Consider the following 13360-nt stretch of genomic DNA (forward strand, 5'->3'; position numbering starts at 1 on the left):
CCTCTGACTTCTCCAAAGACCTGATGGCTTGGGAAAGGCTTGGCCTGCTGGGGATGGATGCTATGCAGATCATCGGCACAGATTGGGGAATAGGAATGCACCTATGTATTGAAAAGCTGGACTCTATCCTGGGGGGGAGGTCTCCTCAGAATATCCCAGGTTAGCCCACCCCTTTCCCGTTGACCCCACCCCCAGAGAGGGTCTTCTTGTGTTGCCCAAGTTGGCCTCAGGTTCCAGGACTTAAGCAATCCTCCTGCCTTAGTCTCTGGATTGTTTGAGATTATAGATGCACACTACTATCTAATATTTAAAAATAATTTAATTAACTAAGTTTGTAATAAGATTATTTAAGGGGATATACATATATATATATATATATATATATATATATATATATATATAGCATGGAGGTCCCTAGGATGACTGTGGCTTATAATAAATTTCGGTTTTACTCAATTATTGAAAAAAAAAAATAGCCAAATGAATGGAAACACATGAACTATGAACCAAAGGCTGAGGGGCCCCTAGCTGGATCAGGCCCTCTGAATAGGTGAGACAGTTGATTGGCTTGATCAGTTTGGGAGGCAACTAGGCAGTGTGACCAAGTCCTGTGCTCATTGCATGAGTTGGCTGTTTGAAACCTGGAGCTTATGCAGGGACACTTGGCTCAGTCTGGGAGGAGGGGACTGGACCTGCCTGGACTGAGTCTACCAGGTTGATCTCAGTCCTCGGGGGAGGCTTTGCCCTGGAGGAGGTGGGAATGGGGGGTGGCCTGGGGGTAAGGGAAGGGGATGGGAGGGGGGAGAATAGGGGAACCCGTGGCTGATAAGTAGAACTGAATGGTATTGTAAAATAAAATAAATAAAAAAAAAAAGATTATTTAAGGGAATTTGCTGAATCTCATCATTAATCAAAGGCTGTGAAAGGAGCTGATTCTTATTTTTAATTAAGAATGTTTCCTTCAACTTATAAATGAATGAATAAAATGTTTAAATTGAATGTACCTAGGTTTTTAGATTTATCTGGTGGATGGATGACTAGAGAATACCCGTAGGGTGCTAGGAAAAATAAAATAAGACTCACCCTTGGGACAAAGTATTTGAGTATTACTGACCTGATTCTATGGGAAAGAAGGGCTGGATTCACAAGTGATGTTCCTAGTGAGAGCTAGCGTCTCAGTTAAGATGGGGTCTGTGTTGTCACCAAGCGCCATGCCCATGGTCAGGCAGAGCAGCAGCACTTCCCTTTTGAAGGAATTCTAAAACCACGCTTGGTTTTGACTCATGTTTTCACTGTCTGTTTAGCGTACTGTGGGCTGGCCATGTGACTGAAAACAGCTGGGGACTCCAAAATCCTCTGGGGACAGTCTGGCCAGGTTGTTACTGAACCTCTAAAGACCTTGTCCACAGCAGGGTACAAAGGGGGGCATTTATTCAGTGAGTTTTTATTGACTGTCTACAGTTCTAGGTGGCTGGAGAGATGGCTCAGCGGGGTTCTAGACTGGTCTGGGTGTTGTAGAACCTACACTTCAGAATCCTGCTTAGCCTTTTCATTCTGTACGTTAGAATGGCACTGATGATCTAGGGCTCTGGGTAAGAGCACCTGCTACTCCTGCAGATGACCTGGCTTGGTTCCCAGCACCTACACGGTGACTCATGATCGTCCGTCACTCCAGTCCAGGAGATCCGATGCCCTCTTCCAGCATCTGAGGGGACTTTAACTTCAGCAGGTGCCTGTATACATAAAATAAATCTTTAAAAGACAATGCACTCATCTCATGGACAGTTCAGGATTACTGAAGAATACTCGGGAGGGGCTTTTGGAGAGGGAAGTGTGAAAACCAGGCTGTGGCGCAGTGGGATGAAGATCCTCGTGGTGGTCGCTTTCCTGGCTTCTCTGCTCCTCTTCCTGTGGGAAATGCTGAGAAGGGCTTCTTCCAACAGGAAGTTGCATCACATGACATTTAGGGGTCCTGTAGGGTTCTACTTTACCCTTTCTTCTGCTTTCTAGTCCCTAATAGCCTCTTCTAGTCCCCACTCCTAATATAAAGATAATACCTGGCAAAATTCCTGAGGCTCAACATCGGAGTAACTAGATAGATAATAGTCATGTGACCTACCGAGCTAGTGTGGATCCACAGGTGTCACGTCGGGACATTCCCATAAGCCAGAGATGATCTGGGATAGAGGTTGGTGCTGGGTCTCTGACCCTCACCATCCTGTTTTCTTCTGTGACAGTGTCCTGATTGGAGTTTCCCCAACATACACAGAGGCCTATGGCTTCAATGCTAATTAGCAGGCTGACTTTTTATTTTATGTGTATGGGGTTTTGCCTGTATGTATGTCTGTGCACCATGTGTGTGTAGTGGCTGCAGAGGCCAGAAGATGGTGTTGGACCCCTTTGACTGCAGTTACAGATGGTTGTGAGCCCCCATGTGGTTCTGGGGATTGAACTCTGGTTCTCTGGAAGAGCATCCAATGCTCTTAACCACTGAGTTAAGCCGTTTCTCCAGCCCCCGAGGCTATCTTATAAAAATTCAGTGTTACAATAAAATCCAAGCGTAGAACAGATGAGAGCTGGGACTGAACTCTCCCCCACTGGCCCCTCCCCTACTCTCCGTGGAACCCCTGTTTTGAGCAGACTGCTCCAGATTTGTTCTGTTTTCAGCTTTCCTTTTGAGTCTTTTGTTTTCTGGACTTTGGTGGCAGCTGTTATCATTCCAGCTGTAAAGGGAATGGGAGGCAACTTCCTGTTATTCTATCCTGCCATCTCTACGGGGGTGGACATTCCCTCCCCCTCCTGTGGCTGGCTGTGGTTTTGGAAGAGCTGGAGTCTGGAGGCCGCCATCCCATTACTAGGGCTGGAGGAGTGGCTGGAAGCTTCTGTGAGGGCCCCTGGGAGCAAGGCGAGAATACAGGCACTGACAGAGCAGGAGGAGGCTGGGATGGCAGAGGGAGGTCAAGCGGTGAGTTTAGAAGATTCAGGAGGGAGTTAGGGATTGGATGAGTGACTAGCAGGTGGAGGAGGGGGAGGGGAAGGGAAGGCTGCCACTAAAAGGGACAGGAAGGGATGGAGGGAGGGAGAGAGAGGCGGAAACCCACTAGGAGATGGTTGATGTTTTTGGCTAGAAACGATTTGTGAGTAGACTGTGTGTGAAGAGGGAGAAGTGACATGGTCCCCTCTCCAGGCCTGTGTAGTTGTTAGATTTGCTGAACTCGTTCACTGAATTTGGCATAAGGAACACACAGAGGGACTGAGCATGAAGCTTGCTCTTCAGAAATTTTAAGTGCTGAGTATGTGATACAGGCCTACAATCCTGTCACTCTGGAGGCTGAGGCTAGCCTGGGCTGCATAGTGGGTTCTAGGCCAGCCTGGACTACATAATGAGACTGTCTCGAATATTCATTTTCTGGGTGTGGTGACATACGCCTTTAATTCCAGCATTCTGGAGGCAGAGGCATGTGGATCTCTGTAGATTCCTGGCCAGCCTGTTCCAAAGTACCCAGGTTACATAGTGAGACCCTGTCTCAAAACACATAACCCCACCCCATCACAGAGTACACAATGTTAGCAGAAGGCCAGGACTATCTCTGACTGGGTAAGCACAACCACTTCTTACACACCTGTAAATACCCTGCATGATAACCTTGGATAGGTCTTGTCAGCCCCACTTAGGGTGGAAGTAACTTGTCCAGTGTTGCACCAAGCAAGTGGCAGAGCCCTGCAAGGGTCCCAGACCTCCCCAGCCCTGCCCTGTTTTTTCACTGTAGCACCCAGCTGAGTCTTGACAAAGGACAAAAGCCTTAACTGGACCTGGCCAGAAGAATGGGCAATCCAGTTACACCAAAAGCTGACACCCAAGCATCGGTCTGTGAGTTTTTATAGTCAATGGTGGATTCCCAGGACAGATGAGGGAGGTAAGGTTGGAGTTGGGGGTAAAACAGAAGCCAGATTAGGGATAGTTGAGGAGGCGGGCTGAGAACTTCAGGGGAGGATGTTGATGACAAGAGCAAACATTATTTCGGAAGGAAGCTCGTTTGGTTTGGTGTAGAGAATCACAGCTGGAGAAAGCCAGGAATGCAGGTGAATGAAGGCTTTGGAATCGAGTCAGTCAGACAAATACCATGTGACAACATAAAGTAGGTGTGAGCACAGTGGTTCAATCTAGATTACTTCTGTAGTGTTAGAACGTCTAAAGTTGTGTGGAGTATGAACAATCAACGCTCTTTTTTTCTAAACGTGTCATGCTCTCAGTTACCTGTGTGCATTGTGTGTGTAGTACCCCTGTAGGGATGAAGAGGGCGTCAGATCCCCTGCATCAGTTACAGGCAGCTAGGAACCTTGCTGAGACTGGCTCCTTGTGTTAAAATCAATGAACCTCCCATGGACTGGGGGGCCGGGAAGATTACATGGAACGCAACGATGGACATTGTGAATCCATTCCACATTTTGGCAGAAGGGTGAATGTATGACATCAATCAAAGACAAACAATAAAGCCAACTGGAAAGTAACATACCCTAGCATTGGTGAAGAGGAGGCAGAAGGCTCGAGTTTGAGGCTAGTATTTGCTACATAGTGAGCTCCAGATAGCCTCAGCTACCTAAGAATCTGTCTCAAAAAAACTAAAATCAAATTAAATCCCCAATCAACACACACACAAACCCGACATCTTCCATCCACCAGAAAACCAAAGCCAACAAAAAGCTAACAGAAATTAATTGTTCTTCTAGATGACGATGGCTATAGTTTGACACCTATATACATATTCTGTATACATAAAGCCACCTTTCATCATTCCATTCTGTCCTGGGTCTGATGGGGAAATTGAAAGAAGTGTTCCTGAGAACCTTCCTGACTTAGCAGCCAAGGGGATTATGCCGCTGATATCCACCGGAGAGTAAATAGTAGTTAATTCTTAATTGTTAGCTCAGTCACTGCAGTCGGTTCAACAGTAATTATTATCGTGTGGTTGAACTCAGTCGTGAGGGTCCTCCCTCTTCGGTTGTGCTTCGGAAAGTTTAGGGCAGGGGCTGAAGAGAGGCCAGACAGTTAAGCCCTTCTGCTCCTTTTGCAGAAACACCGAGTTCAGTTCCCAGCTCCTACCTCACAGCTGCCAGTCATTCCAATGCCAGCAACTGCCAGTGAACCTAGGGCTTCTAGCCTCCATGGGCGCACACATACACATAATGAAAAATAATGAAACAGCCAGGTTGGGGGGCGCACATCTTTAACCCCGGCACTCAGGAGGCAGAGGCAGGCAGATCTCTGCTCCTGGTCTACAGAGTTTCAGGACAGCCAGAGCTACACAGAGAAACCCTTCTCGGGAAAAAAAAAAAAAAAAAAGCCCAACAAAAGTAATAAAAACAAATCTTTAAAAAACAGGTTAGGGCTGGGTTTGGTAGTGTGGGCCTGCAATCCCAGCCACTAGGAAGGCCAGCCCAGAAGAATAACAATTTTAAAATCAGCCTTGGGATACAGTGAGATCTTGTCTCAAAACAAAAACAAAATGTAAATAGTAAAATTTCCGCTCCCTCAGCAGAGTCCATTTTATTTGCCTGAAAGCTTGCATGGTGTGTGGTTTTATTTATTTTTTTGTCACTGCATGCAAAAACAACCACGTGGTTGGTTGAGCGCCACCAGTTGACCACGCAGAGCTAGGGTGACCGCGTCGGGGATGCCCTAGTCCTCCCAATCTCTCCAAGTCCTCAGTTTCCCCGGGGCCGGATCCCCCGCGGCCCGCGCTGCAGGGCAGGAGGCCTTCGGGGCCTTCGCTTTATCCGCAGGGCTCCCCGCCGGCCGTGTCCACCCCGTCCGCGAAACCGAGGCAGTTTTCGGGGTGAGCGCCGCTTCTGCTCCGGGAAGAGCGGCGACCCGAGCCCACAGCTCTCCGCCGCCCTTTCTCTGCGCTCGGACCGCAGGCGAGCCGGCCGCGCTTCCCACCGACGCCCACTTCCAGCTCCGCCGGGCTCCGCCAGGAATGTGGGAGCCCCGGCGGCGCCTCGGAGTGACCGCGCGCCGGGCCAATCAGCGGGCCGCAGGCGCGAGGCCCCGCCCCCTCGGCCCCCGGGGCTGGTTCCCGCCGGGGGCGGGGCGGGCCGAGGAGCACCGAGGGGAGGCGGCACCTGGGCGGCGGTGATGTCAGCCCGGCCCCGCGCTCCGGCCCGGGCTCCTGTCGCCGTGTAGGGCGCGGGGCGAGCGCCGCGGGAGCAGCGATCTGGCAGCCGCGCCGGCGCCGGGAGGCGGGACCGCAACTTGTGGCGCTCGGCGGCCCTCCGCCCCAGGTAAGCCCGCGGGCGGTTCCTCCTGCGAGCCGCGCTCGCGTCCCCGGGGACCCCCGCTTCAGGGAGTGGGGGGCAGCCTCGGGGTGACAGGAAGGGCTCGTCCCGGTCCGCGGCCCCTGCGTCCCGACTCCCCCACAGCTCAGAACTCCAGTCAGGGCAGGGTGCTCCGAGCCCACGCCCCGGACTCCTCACCACAGACTCCAGGAAAATGTGCTCACACCCGGTCTCCCCTCCACACCACAGACTCCAGGAAAATGTGCTCACACCCGGTCTCCCCTCCACACCACAGACTCCGGTCGGGGCAGTGTGCACCCAGCGCACACCCGGGACTCCCCTCCACACCACAGACTCCAGGAAAATGTGCTCACACCCGGTCTCCCCTCCACACCACAGACTCCGGTCGGGGCAGTGTGCTCCCAGCTCCCATCCTGGGACTCCCCACCACAGACTCCCGTCACGGAAGTGTGCTCCCAGCGCTCACCCGGTCGGTCTCCCCTCCACACCACAGACTCCAGTCAGGGACGCGTGCACGGTGGGCTCCCTACCACGCCAGACTCACCCCAGACTCCTCCCCTCCACACCACAGACTCCAGTCAGGGAAGTGTGCTGGGACCCCACACCCCACAGTCTCCTCCACACCAGACTCCAGTCAGGGAACTGGGGTGGGACCCCGCACCCCCCACTCCCTCCAATATGCCACAGATTCCAGTCAGAGCTGTAGCGGAACCCCGGATCCCCTGTTCCCCATGTAACACCACAGAACTCCAGTCTTGGAAAGTGTGCTCGGACCCTGAATCTCAGTTTCCCGCATTATTAGAGAATGCCCACCAGGGATGTATGCTTGAACCCAGTCTCCTCCACTCTTACAGAACCAGCAGGGAAGTGCATGTGCGGTTGTGGATAGGAGTGAAGAATATTTAAAAATGCCACAGATTTTTGTGAATCATCATCCCCAGAAAGTAAAGAGAAATCGTTATATTTTTTTCCCAGTTTCCTAACACCCTACTATATATTGCTTAAGTGAAAGAATATCGACGTTATTCTTACACGCCAATGTAAGATATTCTTTTACATAGTACAGTCAGGATCTGAGAAATTCACTTGAGGTGTATTCACCGTTTGTGGGAAAACTGGTTTCTTGGGGGCACAATTCTAAAACTGTTGCTGTGTATACACCAGAGTGTTAGGAAGGCTGCTGACAATTTAGATCTTGCCTGGGGCTTCTTGAGAAAAGGTTGAATGAAGGCTGTTAGGTGTGTTTTCAGAGTTCATTTTTAGAGAAAGGAGTTTAAATTTTATTTTATTACTTTTCAAGCAGAGTCTCACTATAGCTCTGGCTGGCCTGAAACTCACTGTGTAGATCAGTCAGGCCTGGAACTCACAGAAATATGTCTGTCTCTGCTTCCTGAGTGCTGGGATTAAAAGCCTGTGCCACCACATGGGTTGGGAAAGGAGTTTTAACAGGGAAATGTAGTGGAAGGCTTAGTATACAAACTCTTAATAATAAGAATATGACTTTTTCCAACATGTGGGACAAAAACAAACCCTTGCTTCCAGTAAGAATTGAGAGCAGTGCAAAGGGAACTCAAAAATAGAATTTTTTAATTTTTAAATTTTTAATTTCTGTTAAATAGAAAAAGCAATTGTCTTTGGTAGGATTCTGATTTTTATTATTTATTTTTATTATTCTTGTTTCAAACCCCTTTTCTTGCTGGGAGGTTTTTCTGTGCATGGGTCACTGAGTGTGATTGGCTTTCTGGGGGAAAATTAACTCTGAACACACTGATTCTAACGCTGTCTCTATCAGTGTTTCAAGCGCTTAGAGCAAGAAAAAGAAAGCACCTAGCTGGGTCTTGTGAGTGGAGCAAGTTTCCCCTCTCAGGGCAGCAGTTCCTCAGCAGAGAGGATTCTCCCTTGCCAAGTCTGGAGGAAGTAGGAGTGGGCCTCATTGTTAGTCAAAAGCTGCATCCCCAACTCTGACCTAACGGGCATTTCCAGGAGCTGGGCAAGATTCTAGTAAACCCAAATCAGGAAGTGGGGGGGGGGGGGGGAATAGAGGACTTTAAAGATGGAATTTAAAAGTTATCTCTGTAGTCAAACCTGGAAAGGGCATTTGTGTTTTGTTTGCTTTGTTTTCAAAAAACTTGGTCAGTATTGTTCTCAGTTCCTGGAATAATGAAATAGCACAGGGTATTTGGAGAGCAGACTTTTTGACCAGGATCTCCCCACTCCCCTCTTTCTTCATTGAGACAGGCTCTCACCATGTAGCCGAGGCTGGCCCTGAACTTTTGATCTTCTTGCTCCCTCTGGCATTAAGTGTGTGTGTGTGTGTGTGTGTGTGTGTGTGTGTGTGTGTGTGTGTGTGCATGCGCGCCAGCAAGAACAGACTTTGTGAAAAGGGAGTATGTGCTTTACAGAATCAGAACATTTTAATTTTGGCTGAGTTTTTGGACTAAACATAGAAATAACTAATGGCCCAGCAATAATATTGGACAACATTTTGGTGTTTATGTTCAATGAAACTATATAAAACATATTATATTTTTTAGTGCTCTTTTCTTTTATTAGGAAAGAGATATGGAGTTCCTATGGGTGTTAAGGTGAGCATTGTGTAGCCATGGTTGATTACAGTATTTAGACAACAGCATGCAGCTAAAAGAGGGAACCCCCAAAACCACACAAATCAAGCAAAAAATATCTTTATAATGTGTATATATATTATATGTATATAATATATATTATTTCTTGACAAGTTTTAAAACAACTTTTTTTGAGTAATAACAGTTACTGTACATACTTAATTTGAAATACTATTTCTCTTTTTCAATCATGTTTATGAGGGCAGATGGGGTATAATAAAGCATGGTACTTTCATTTCTTATTTCATATGTATGAGCTTATTGCCTGTATGCATGTATGTGCACCCCATGCTTTGCAGTGCCCAAGGAGCCCCGAAGAGGGTGTCAGAACCCCTGGAACTTGAATTACAGACTATTGTTAAACCCTTGCTGCCAGATCTAGTCTCTGGAACCCAGAATGGCAGAAGGAGAGAACTGAGTCCCCCAAATTGTCTTCCAGCCTCAGCTCCTTGTAACATATGTGGGACACACATGCTAAATAAATAAATATACAAGGAAAATTAAATGAGAGTTGTTAAAAATATATATAAGTTAATTGAGAAAGGTGAGATTAGGTTTTGATTCAATTCCTTTTGACAAACAACTGTTACTGTTCATTATGGATGGTGGTGAGCCAACATGTGGTTGCTGGGAATTGAACTCAGGACCTCTGGAAGAGCAGCCAGTACTCTTAACCGCTGAGCCATCTCTCCAGCCCCTGTTACTGTTCTAATAGCTACATGAAAAATAAGAGGCAGTTGGCATCGCTGGACAAGAAACTTGAAGTCTAGGCTGCGATCTAATTCCAACTGAATGATGCCCAACCTGAAAGCTGTCTTGGACTGTTCTTGAGAACAAGTTCATTGAGGCAGCACCAGTAATAGTTTATTCAGTCTTTCTGTCACTCATTGTACCAGCAGGGGACAAATCAGAACAAGGTCATTTTCTCCTGTTGCTGACCAGCTGACTGACTTCTTTAAAAATCTCTTTTTTTAATTATTTATTTTTATTTTATGTGCATTGGTGTTTTGCCTGCATGTATGTCCGTGTGAGGGTGTCTAATCACCTGGAGCTGGATACACATAGTTGTGAGCTGCCATGTGGTTGCTGGAAACCTCTGGAAGGGCAGCCAGTGCTCTTAACCACTGTGCCATCTCTCCAGCTCCTAAAAATCTTTTATATCCATGGATTGTTTTATGGTTAATTATGCTGACAAATTGTTATATTAAAGTTGAGTTTTTGAGGTTTTCATCTCCAATTTTTAAGGTACATATATTCTAAATAGCTTAATTTTCAAGCTTAAACTGAAGAAAAACCTTATTTAACACTGTGTTTTCAATGATGTTACATGTCTCTGTCCTGCTTTGAATTACCTTTACAAAACAATGAGTGAATGAGTTAATGACTGCATATCCATTTGTACTTGGGTTTGTGTCTTGATTTCTTTTTCTTTTGTGTGTATGTGTGTGTTCACATTTTTATTTAATGTGAACAGATGTTTTGCCTGCATGTATGTCTATATACCACATGCCCAATATCCTTGAAGGCTCAAAGAAGGCATTGGAGCACCTCGGACTGGAGTTACAGACATTTATGAGCTGTCATTTGGCTGCTAGAGATCAAGCTGAGCTGTCTCTCATGCCCCACGATTCTAATTTTTAAAAACCACTGTCAAACAGTTAGGTTTAAATGAGAGATACAAGGTTGTTAAGGTTAAAGCTCAGTTTTGGTGCTGGGTGGTGTTTAGAAATAAAGCAAAGTGTCCCCTGGCCAGCATTTTGGTGCAACTAAAAATTCATAAAATTATGATTAAATCAATTATCAAACTGTCCAAAAACCTCTGTGGGCTTGTGTAATTCCCTCATCTGTTCTATTACTTATTCCTCAGATTTATTGCAGTGCGTGTCAGAACCCATTGCCTATGATACCCCGCAGCTTTTGTCACATATATCACAGAGATTAATGCTTCATTAAATAAGGCTCATGGCTAAGAAACAAGAAACAAAACCTAAACTGAATTAACCCACCCTACAGAATTCAAAGACTTCTAATTTTTTTTGCATTCTTTGATATGCAGTAATTATATTGTTAGAAAGCAAAGTGGTGAGGGTTCCTTTTCTGTTTCATTTTCCACTTTGAAGGAACTGAAATACCGAACAGTTGGCTTTTAGATTAAAAATTGGCCTCTCTGAAAAGATTTATGTTTACATGCTTATTAAGTAGTTTCAGAATAAGAAGGGAGGGTCTGAGTTAAATTCGGAGTAGTCTATGCATTGGACAGTTTCTATTTCTGAAATGTGCGTTTGGACTCTTGAATGGACCAGGTGGGTTTGTTGTCACAGTTTGTGACTGCACTGGGCTTATGTGTCTCACTGGAACATGGTATGACTCACATTTTGATCAGCCCACACACATGTCTTTGTTTTTGTTGGCAAGTTTAAGGAGTTGAGAATAGACAGACCATTTAGTGCTTTCTGTACGGCGTGACACCTGAAAACGGCCATGAATGCAGGGATTGTATGAATTTAAGGTACATAGAGGACCAGTTATTATGGCAAAGACTCATAGCTCAGGAATGGAGCATGTAGGGGGAAGATCAGACACTGTAATGTTTGGGGTTTGCTGTAAATTTCATGGGCACCCTATTAGCTTGAGTGTGAATGGGGTAGTTTTACCTGTTCTCTAATTAATCAAGCCTTTGATGTAAAGCACACATCTTCAGGAAAGCAGGTATGCTATTCATAGTGCACGTGTTTTTGATAACGGCGCAAACTTGAGATGAAAATGAGATTAAAGATGGTGCTTTCAGGGGGAAGGGCTCATGAGGCCTCACACTTAGCTGAGGAACTATAGCCTGTAAGGGAAGCAAGAGTCCATTTCCTTTGGGGGTGTGGCCTCTGGTAGGTTGCTCCAATCTATGGCCCTAAAGCTGGGCTGCACACACACACACACACACACACACACACACACACACACACACACGTGAGAGAGGGAGAGAAGGATGTGTGTATATGGAGGGTTTCCCAGAGAAGAAGGAAAGGGGAGTAGAGTAGTGGTGGATTTGACCAAGGTATATTGTATACATGTATGAAATTGTCAAGGCATAAAATAAAAATATTAAAAAAGATACTGTTCTCAGTGACCAGATTTTATGCATAGAGAAGCGATCAAATCCTTCAGGCAGACAGGATGCAATATAATAAATTTTCTTACATTCTTTTTGCTGTCACTCATATCTCTAGCTTTACAACTTTGTATAAATGTTATCTCATTACTACAGAGTTGCATGGGTTTTTTAGTAGGAAAATTTTATTGAATTTACTTCATTTAGAACATGAAAACAGGAAGAACTTTAATGGCCTGTTTTTATTGTTGTTTTTAATCATGTAATAACTTTGAAGCATAGGTGGAGTTGAATAAAGAACACCCCTGCAGCCATTATCTTTTTCTAAGATGCTGACTCATCGAATTTTGTTTGAAGTAAAATTTGAACACACTCTATTTTCTCTTATGAATGATGGGAGAGTCTGTGAGCCTGTGGGTTGTCCTCTAAGTTAGCTGTGGGCTGAGGTGGAGAGGGGGAAGGAAAGGGAAGTAGTGATGAATCAGAAAACTATCTGGTTGAACCTGTGAGTCTGCTGGGACACATGGGTGAAGTTACTTTGGTCTCACTGTTTCCTTCAGATCAGCTGCTTGGATGTTTTTGTCAAACTTTCATATTCTCCCGTCCCCTACCTTCATCAGAGTGTAACTGCACAACGGAGAAGGTGTTGAAACACAGAATTAAGGTTCTTGATCATTTTTTCTTAGGGACTTTGGTTCTCTAGAATGACATACCCTTCACATTACCATGTAGGGGTTGGTGACTTGAAGCTGCTTGTGGTTTTAACTGAGTTTGGATTAGAAACCAGCTTATTCTTTTAATAATTAAAAGAGATTGTTCTGTGTGAGGTCCACAGGCACTCAATTAGAAGTCTTGCCTTGTTGTTTAAAGCAGATTAATATTGGCAAGTCACTAAGCTCTCCCAACTTTAGTTTTCCTATCTGTAAAGTGGTAGTATTGATTTTTTTTGTTGCTATTTTTTCTGCAAGAATTAGAAATCATTAGAAATAAGGAATCAGAATAAAAATGGCACTGAAGATAGAAAGCTTAAGGGGTTAGAAAGGCAGGTTGGGAAGTTAATTGGAGGATGAGAAGTAAATGGTATTCTGGATCTGCTGTATTAGATTTCATCTGCCCATCTCTTGACTGCCACTGGCATATTTTGCATATAGATTTCTAAGAAAAGATGTTAGCTATAATGGAAGATGTTAGCTGTTTTGAAAGGAACATGTTGTAGGGACCCTGAAGAATGGGAGCTGAGTAACTCAGTAGTTTTACTCCAAGTAGGTTCTCAGTTAACCTAGGTGGAGTGGTTGGGTGGTATGTCAGCATCATAACTGCAGTTTCTTGTCTCTGT

At 45.7% G+C, this 13360-nt stretch overlaps 1 protein-coding gene across 23 annotated transcripts in view; it reads left to right on the forward strand.

Moving 5' to 3' along the window:
* The first annotated feature begins 6141 nt into the window (after positions 1 to 6141).
* Positions 6142 to 13360, forward strand: part of Ppfibp1 (PPFIB scaffold protein 1) — a 154639-nt gene continuing 147420 nt past the window's right edge. For 15 of the 23 annotated variants that reach the window (XM_076568324.1, XM_076568341.1, XM_076568345.1 and 12 more), the window contains exon 1: positions 6142 to 6282. The gene's annotated coding sequence lies outside the window, so the exon portion shown is untranslated. The remainder of the gene's footprint in view (positions 6283 to 13360) is intronic. The other 8 variants (XM_076568326.1, XM_076568346.1, XM_076568319.1 and 5 more) reach the window with 3 other exon arrangements.

The sequence above is a fragment of the Peromyscus maniculatus genome, chromosome 3 (genome assembly GCF_049852395.1).
Source record: "Peromyscus maniculatus bairdii isolate BWxNUB_F1_BW_parent chromosome 3, HU_Pman_BW_mat_3.1, whole genome shotgun sequence".
Lineage (NCBI taxonomy): Eukaryota > Metazoa > Chordata > Mammalia > Rodentia > Cricetidae > Peromyscus > Peromyscus maniculatus.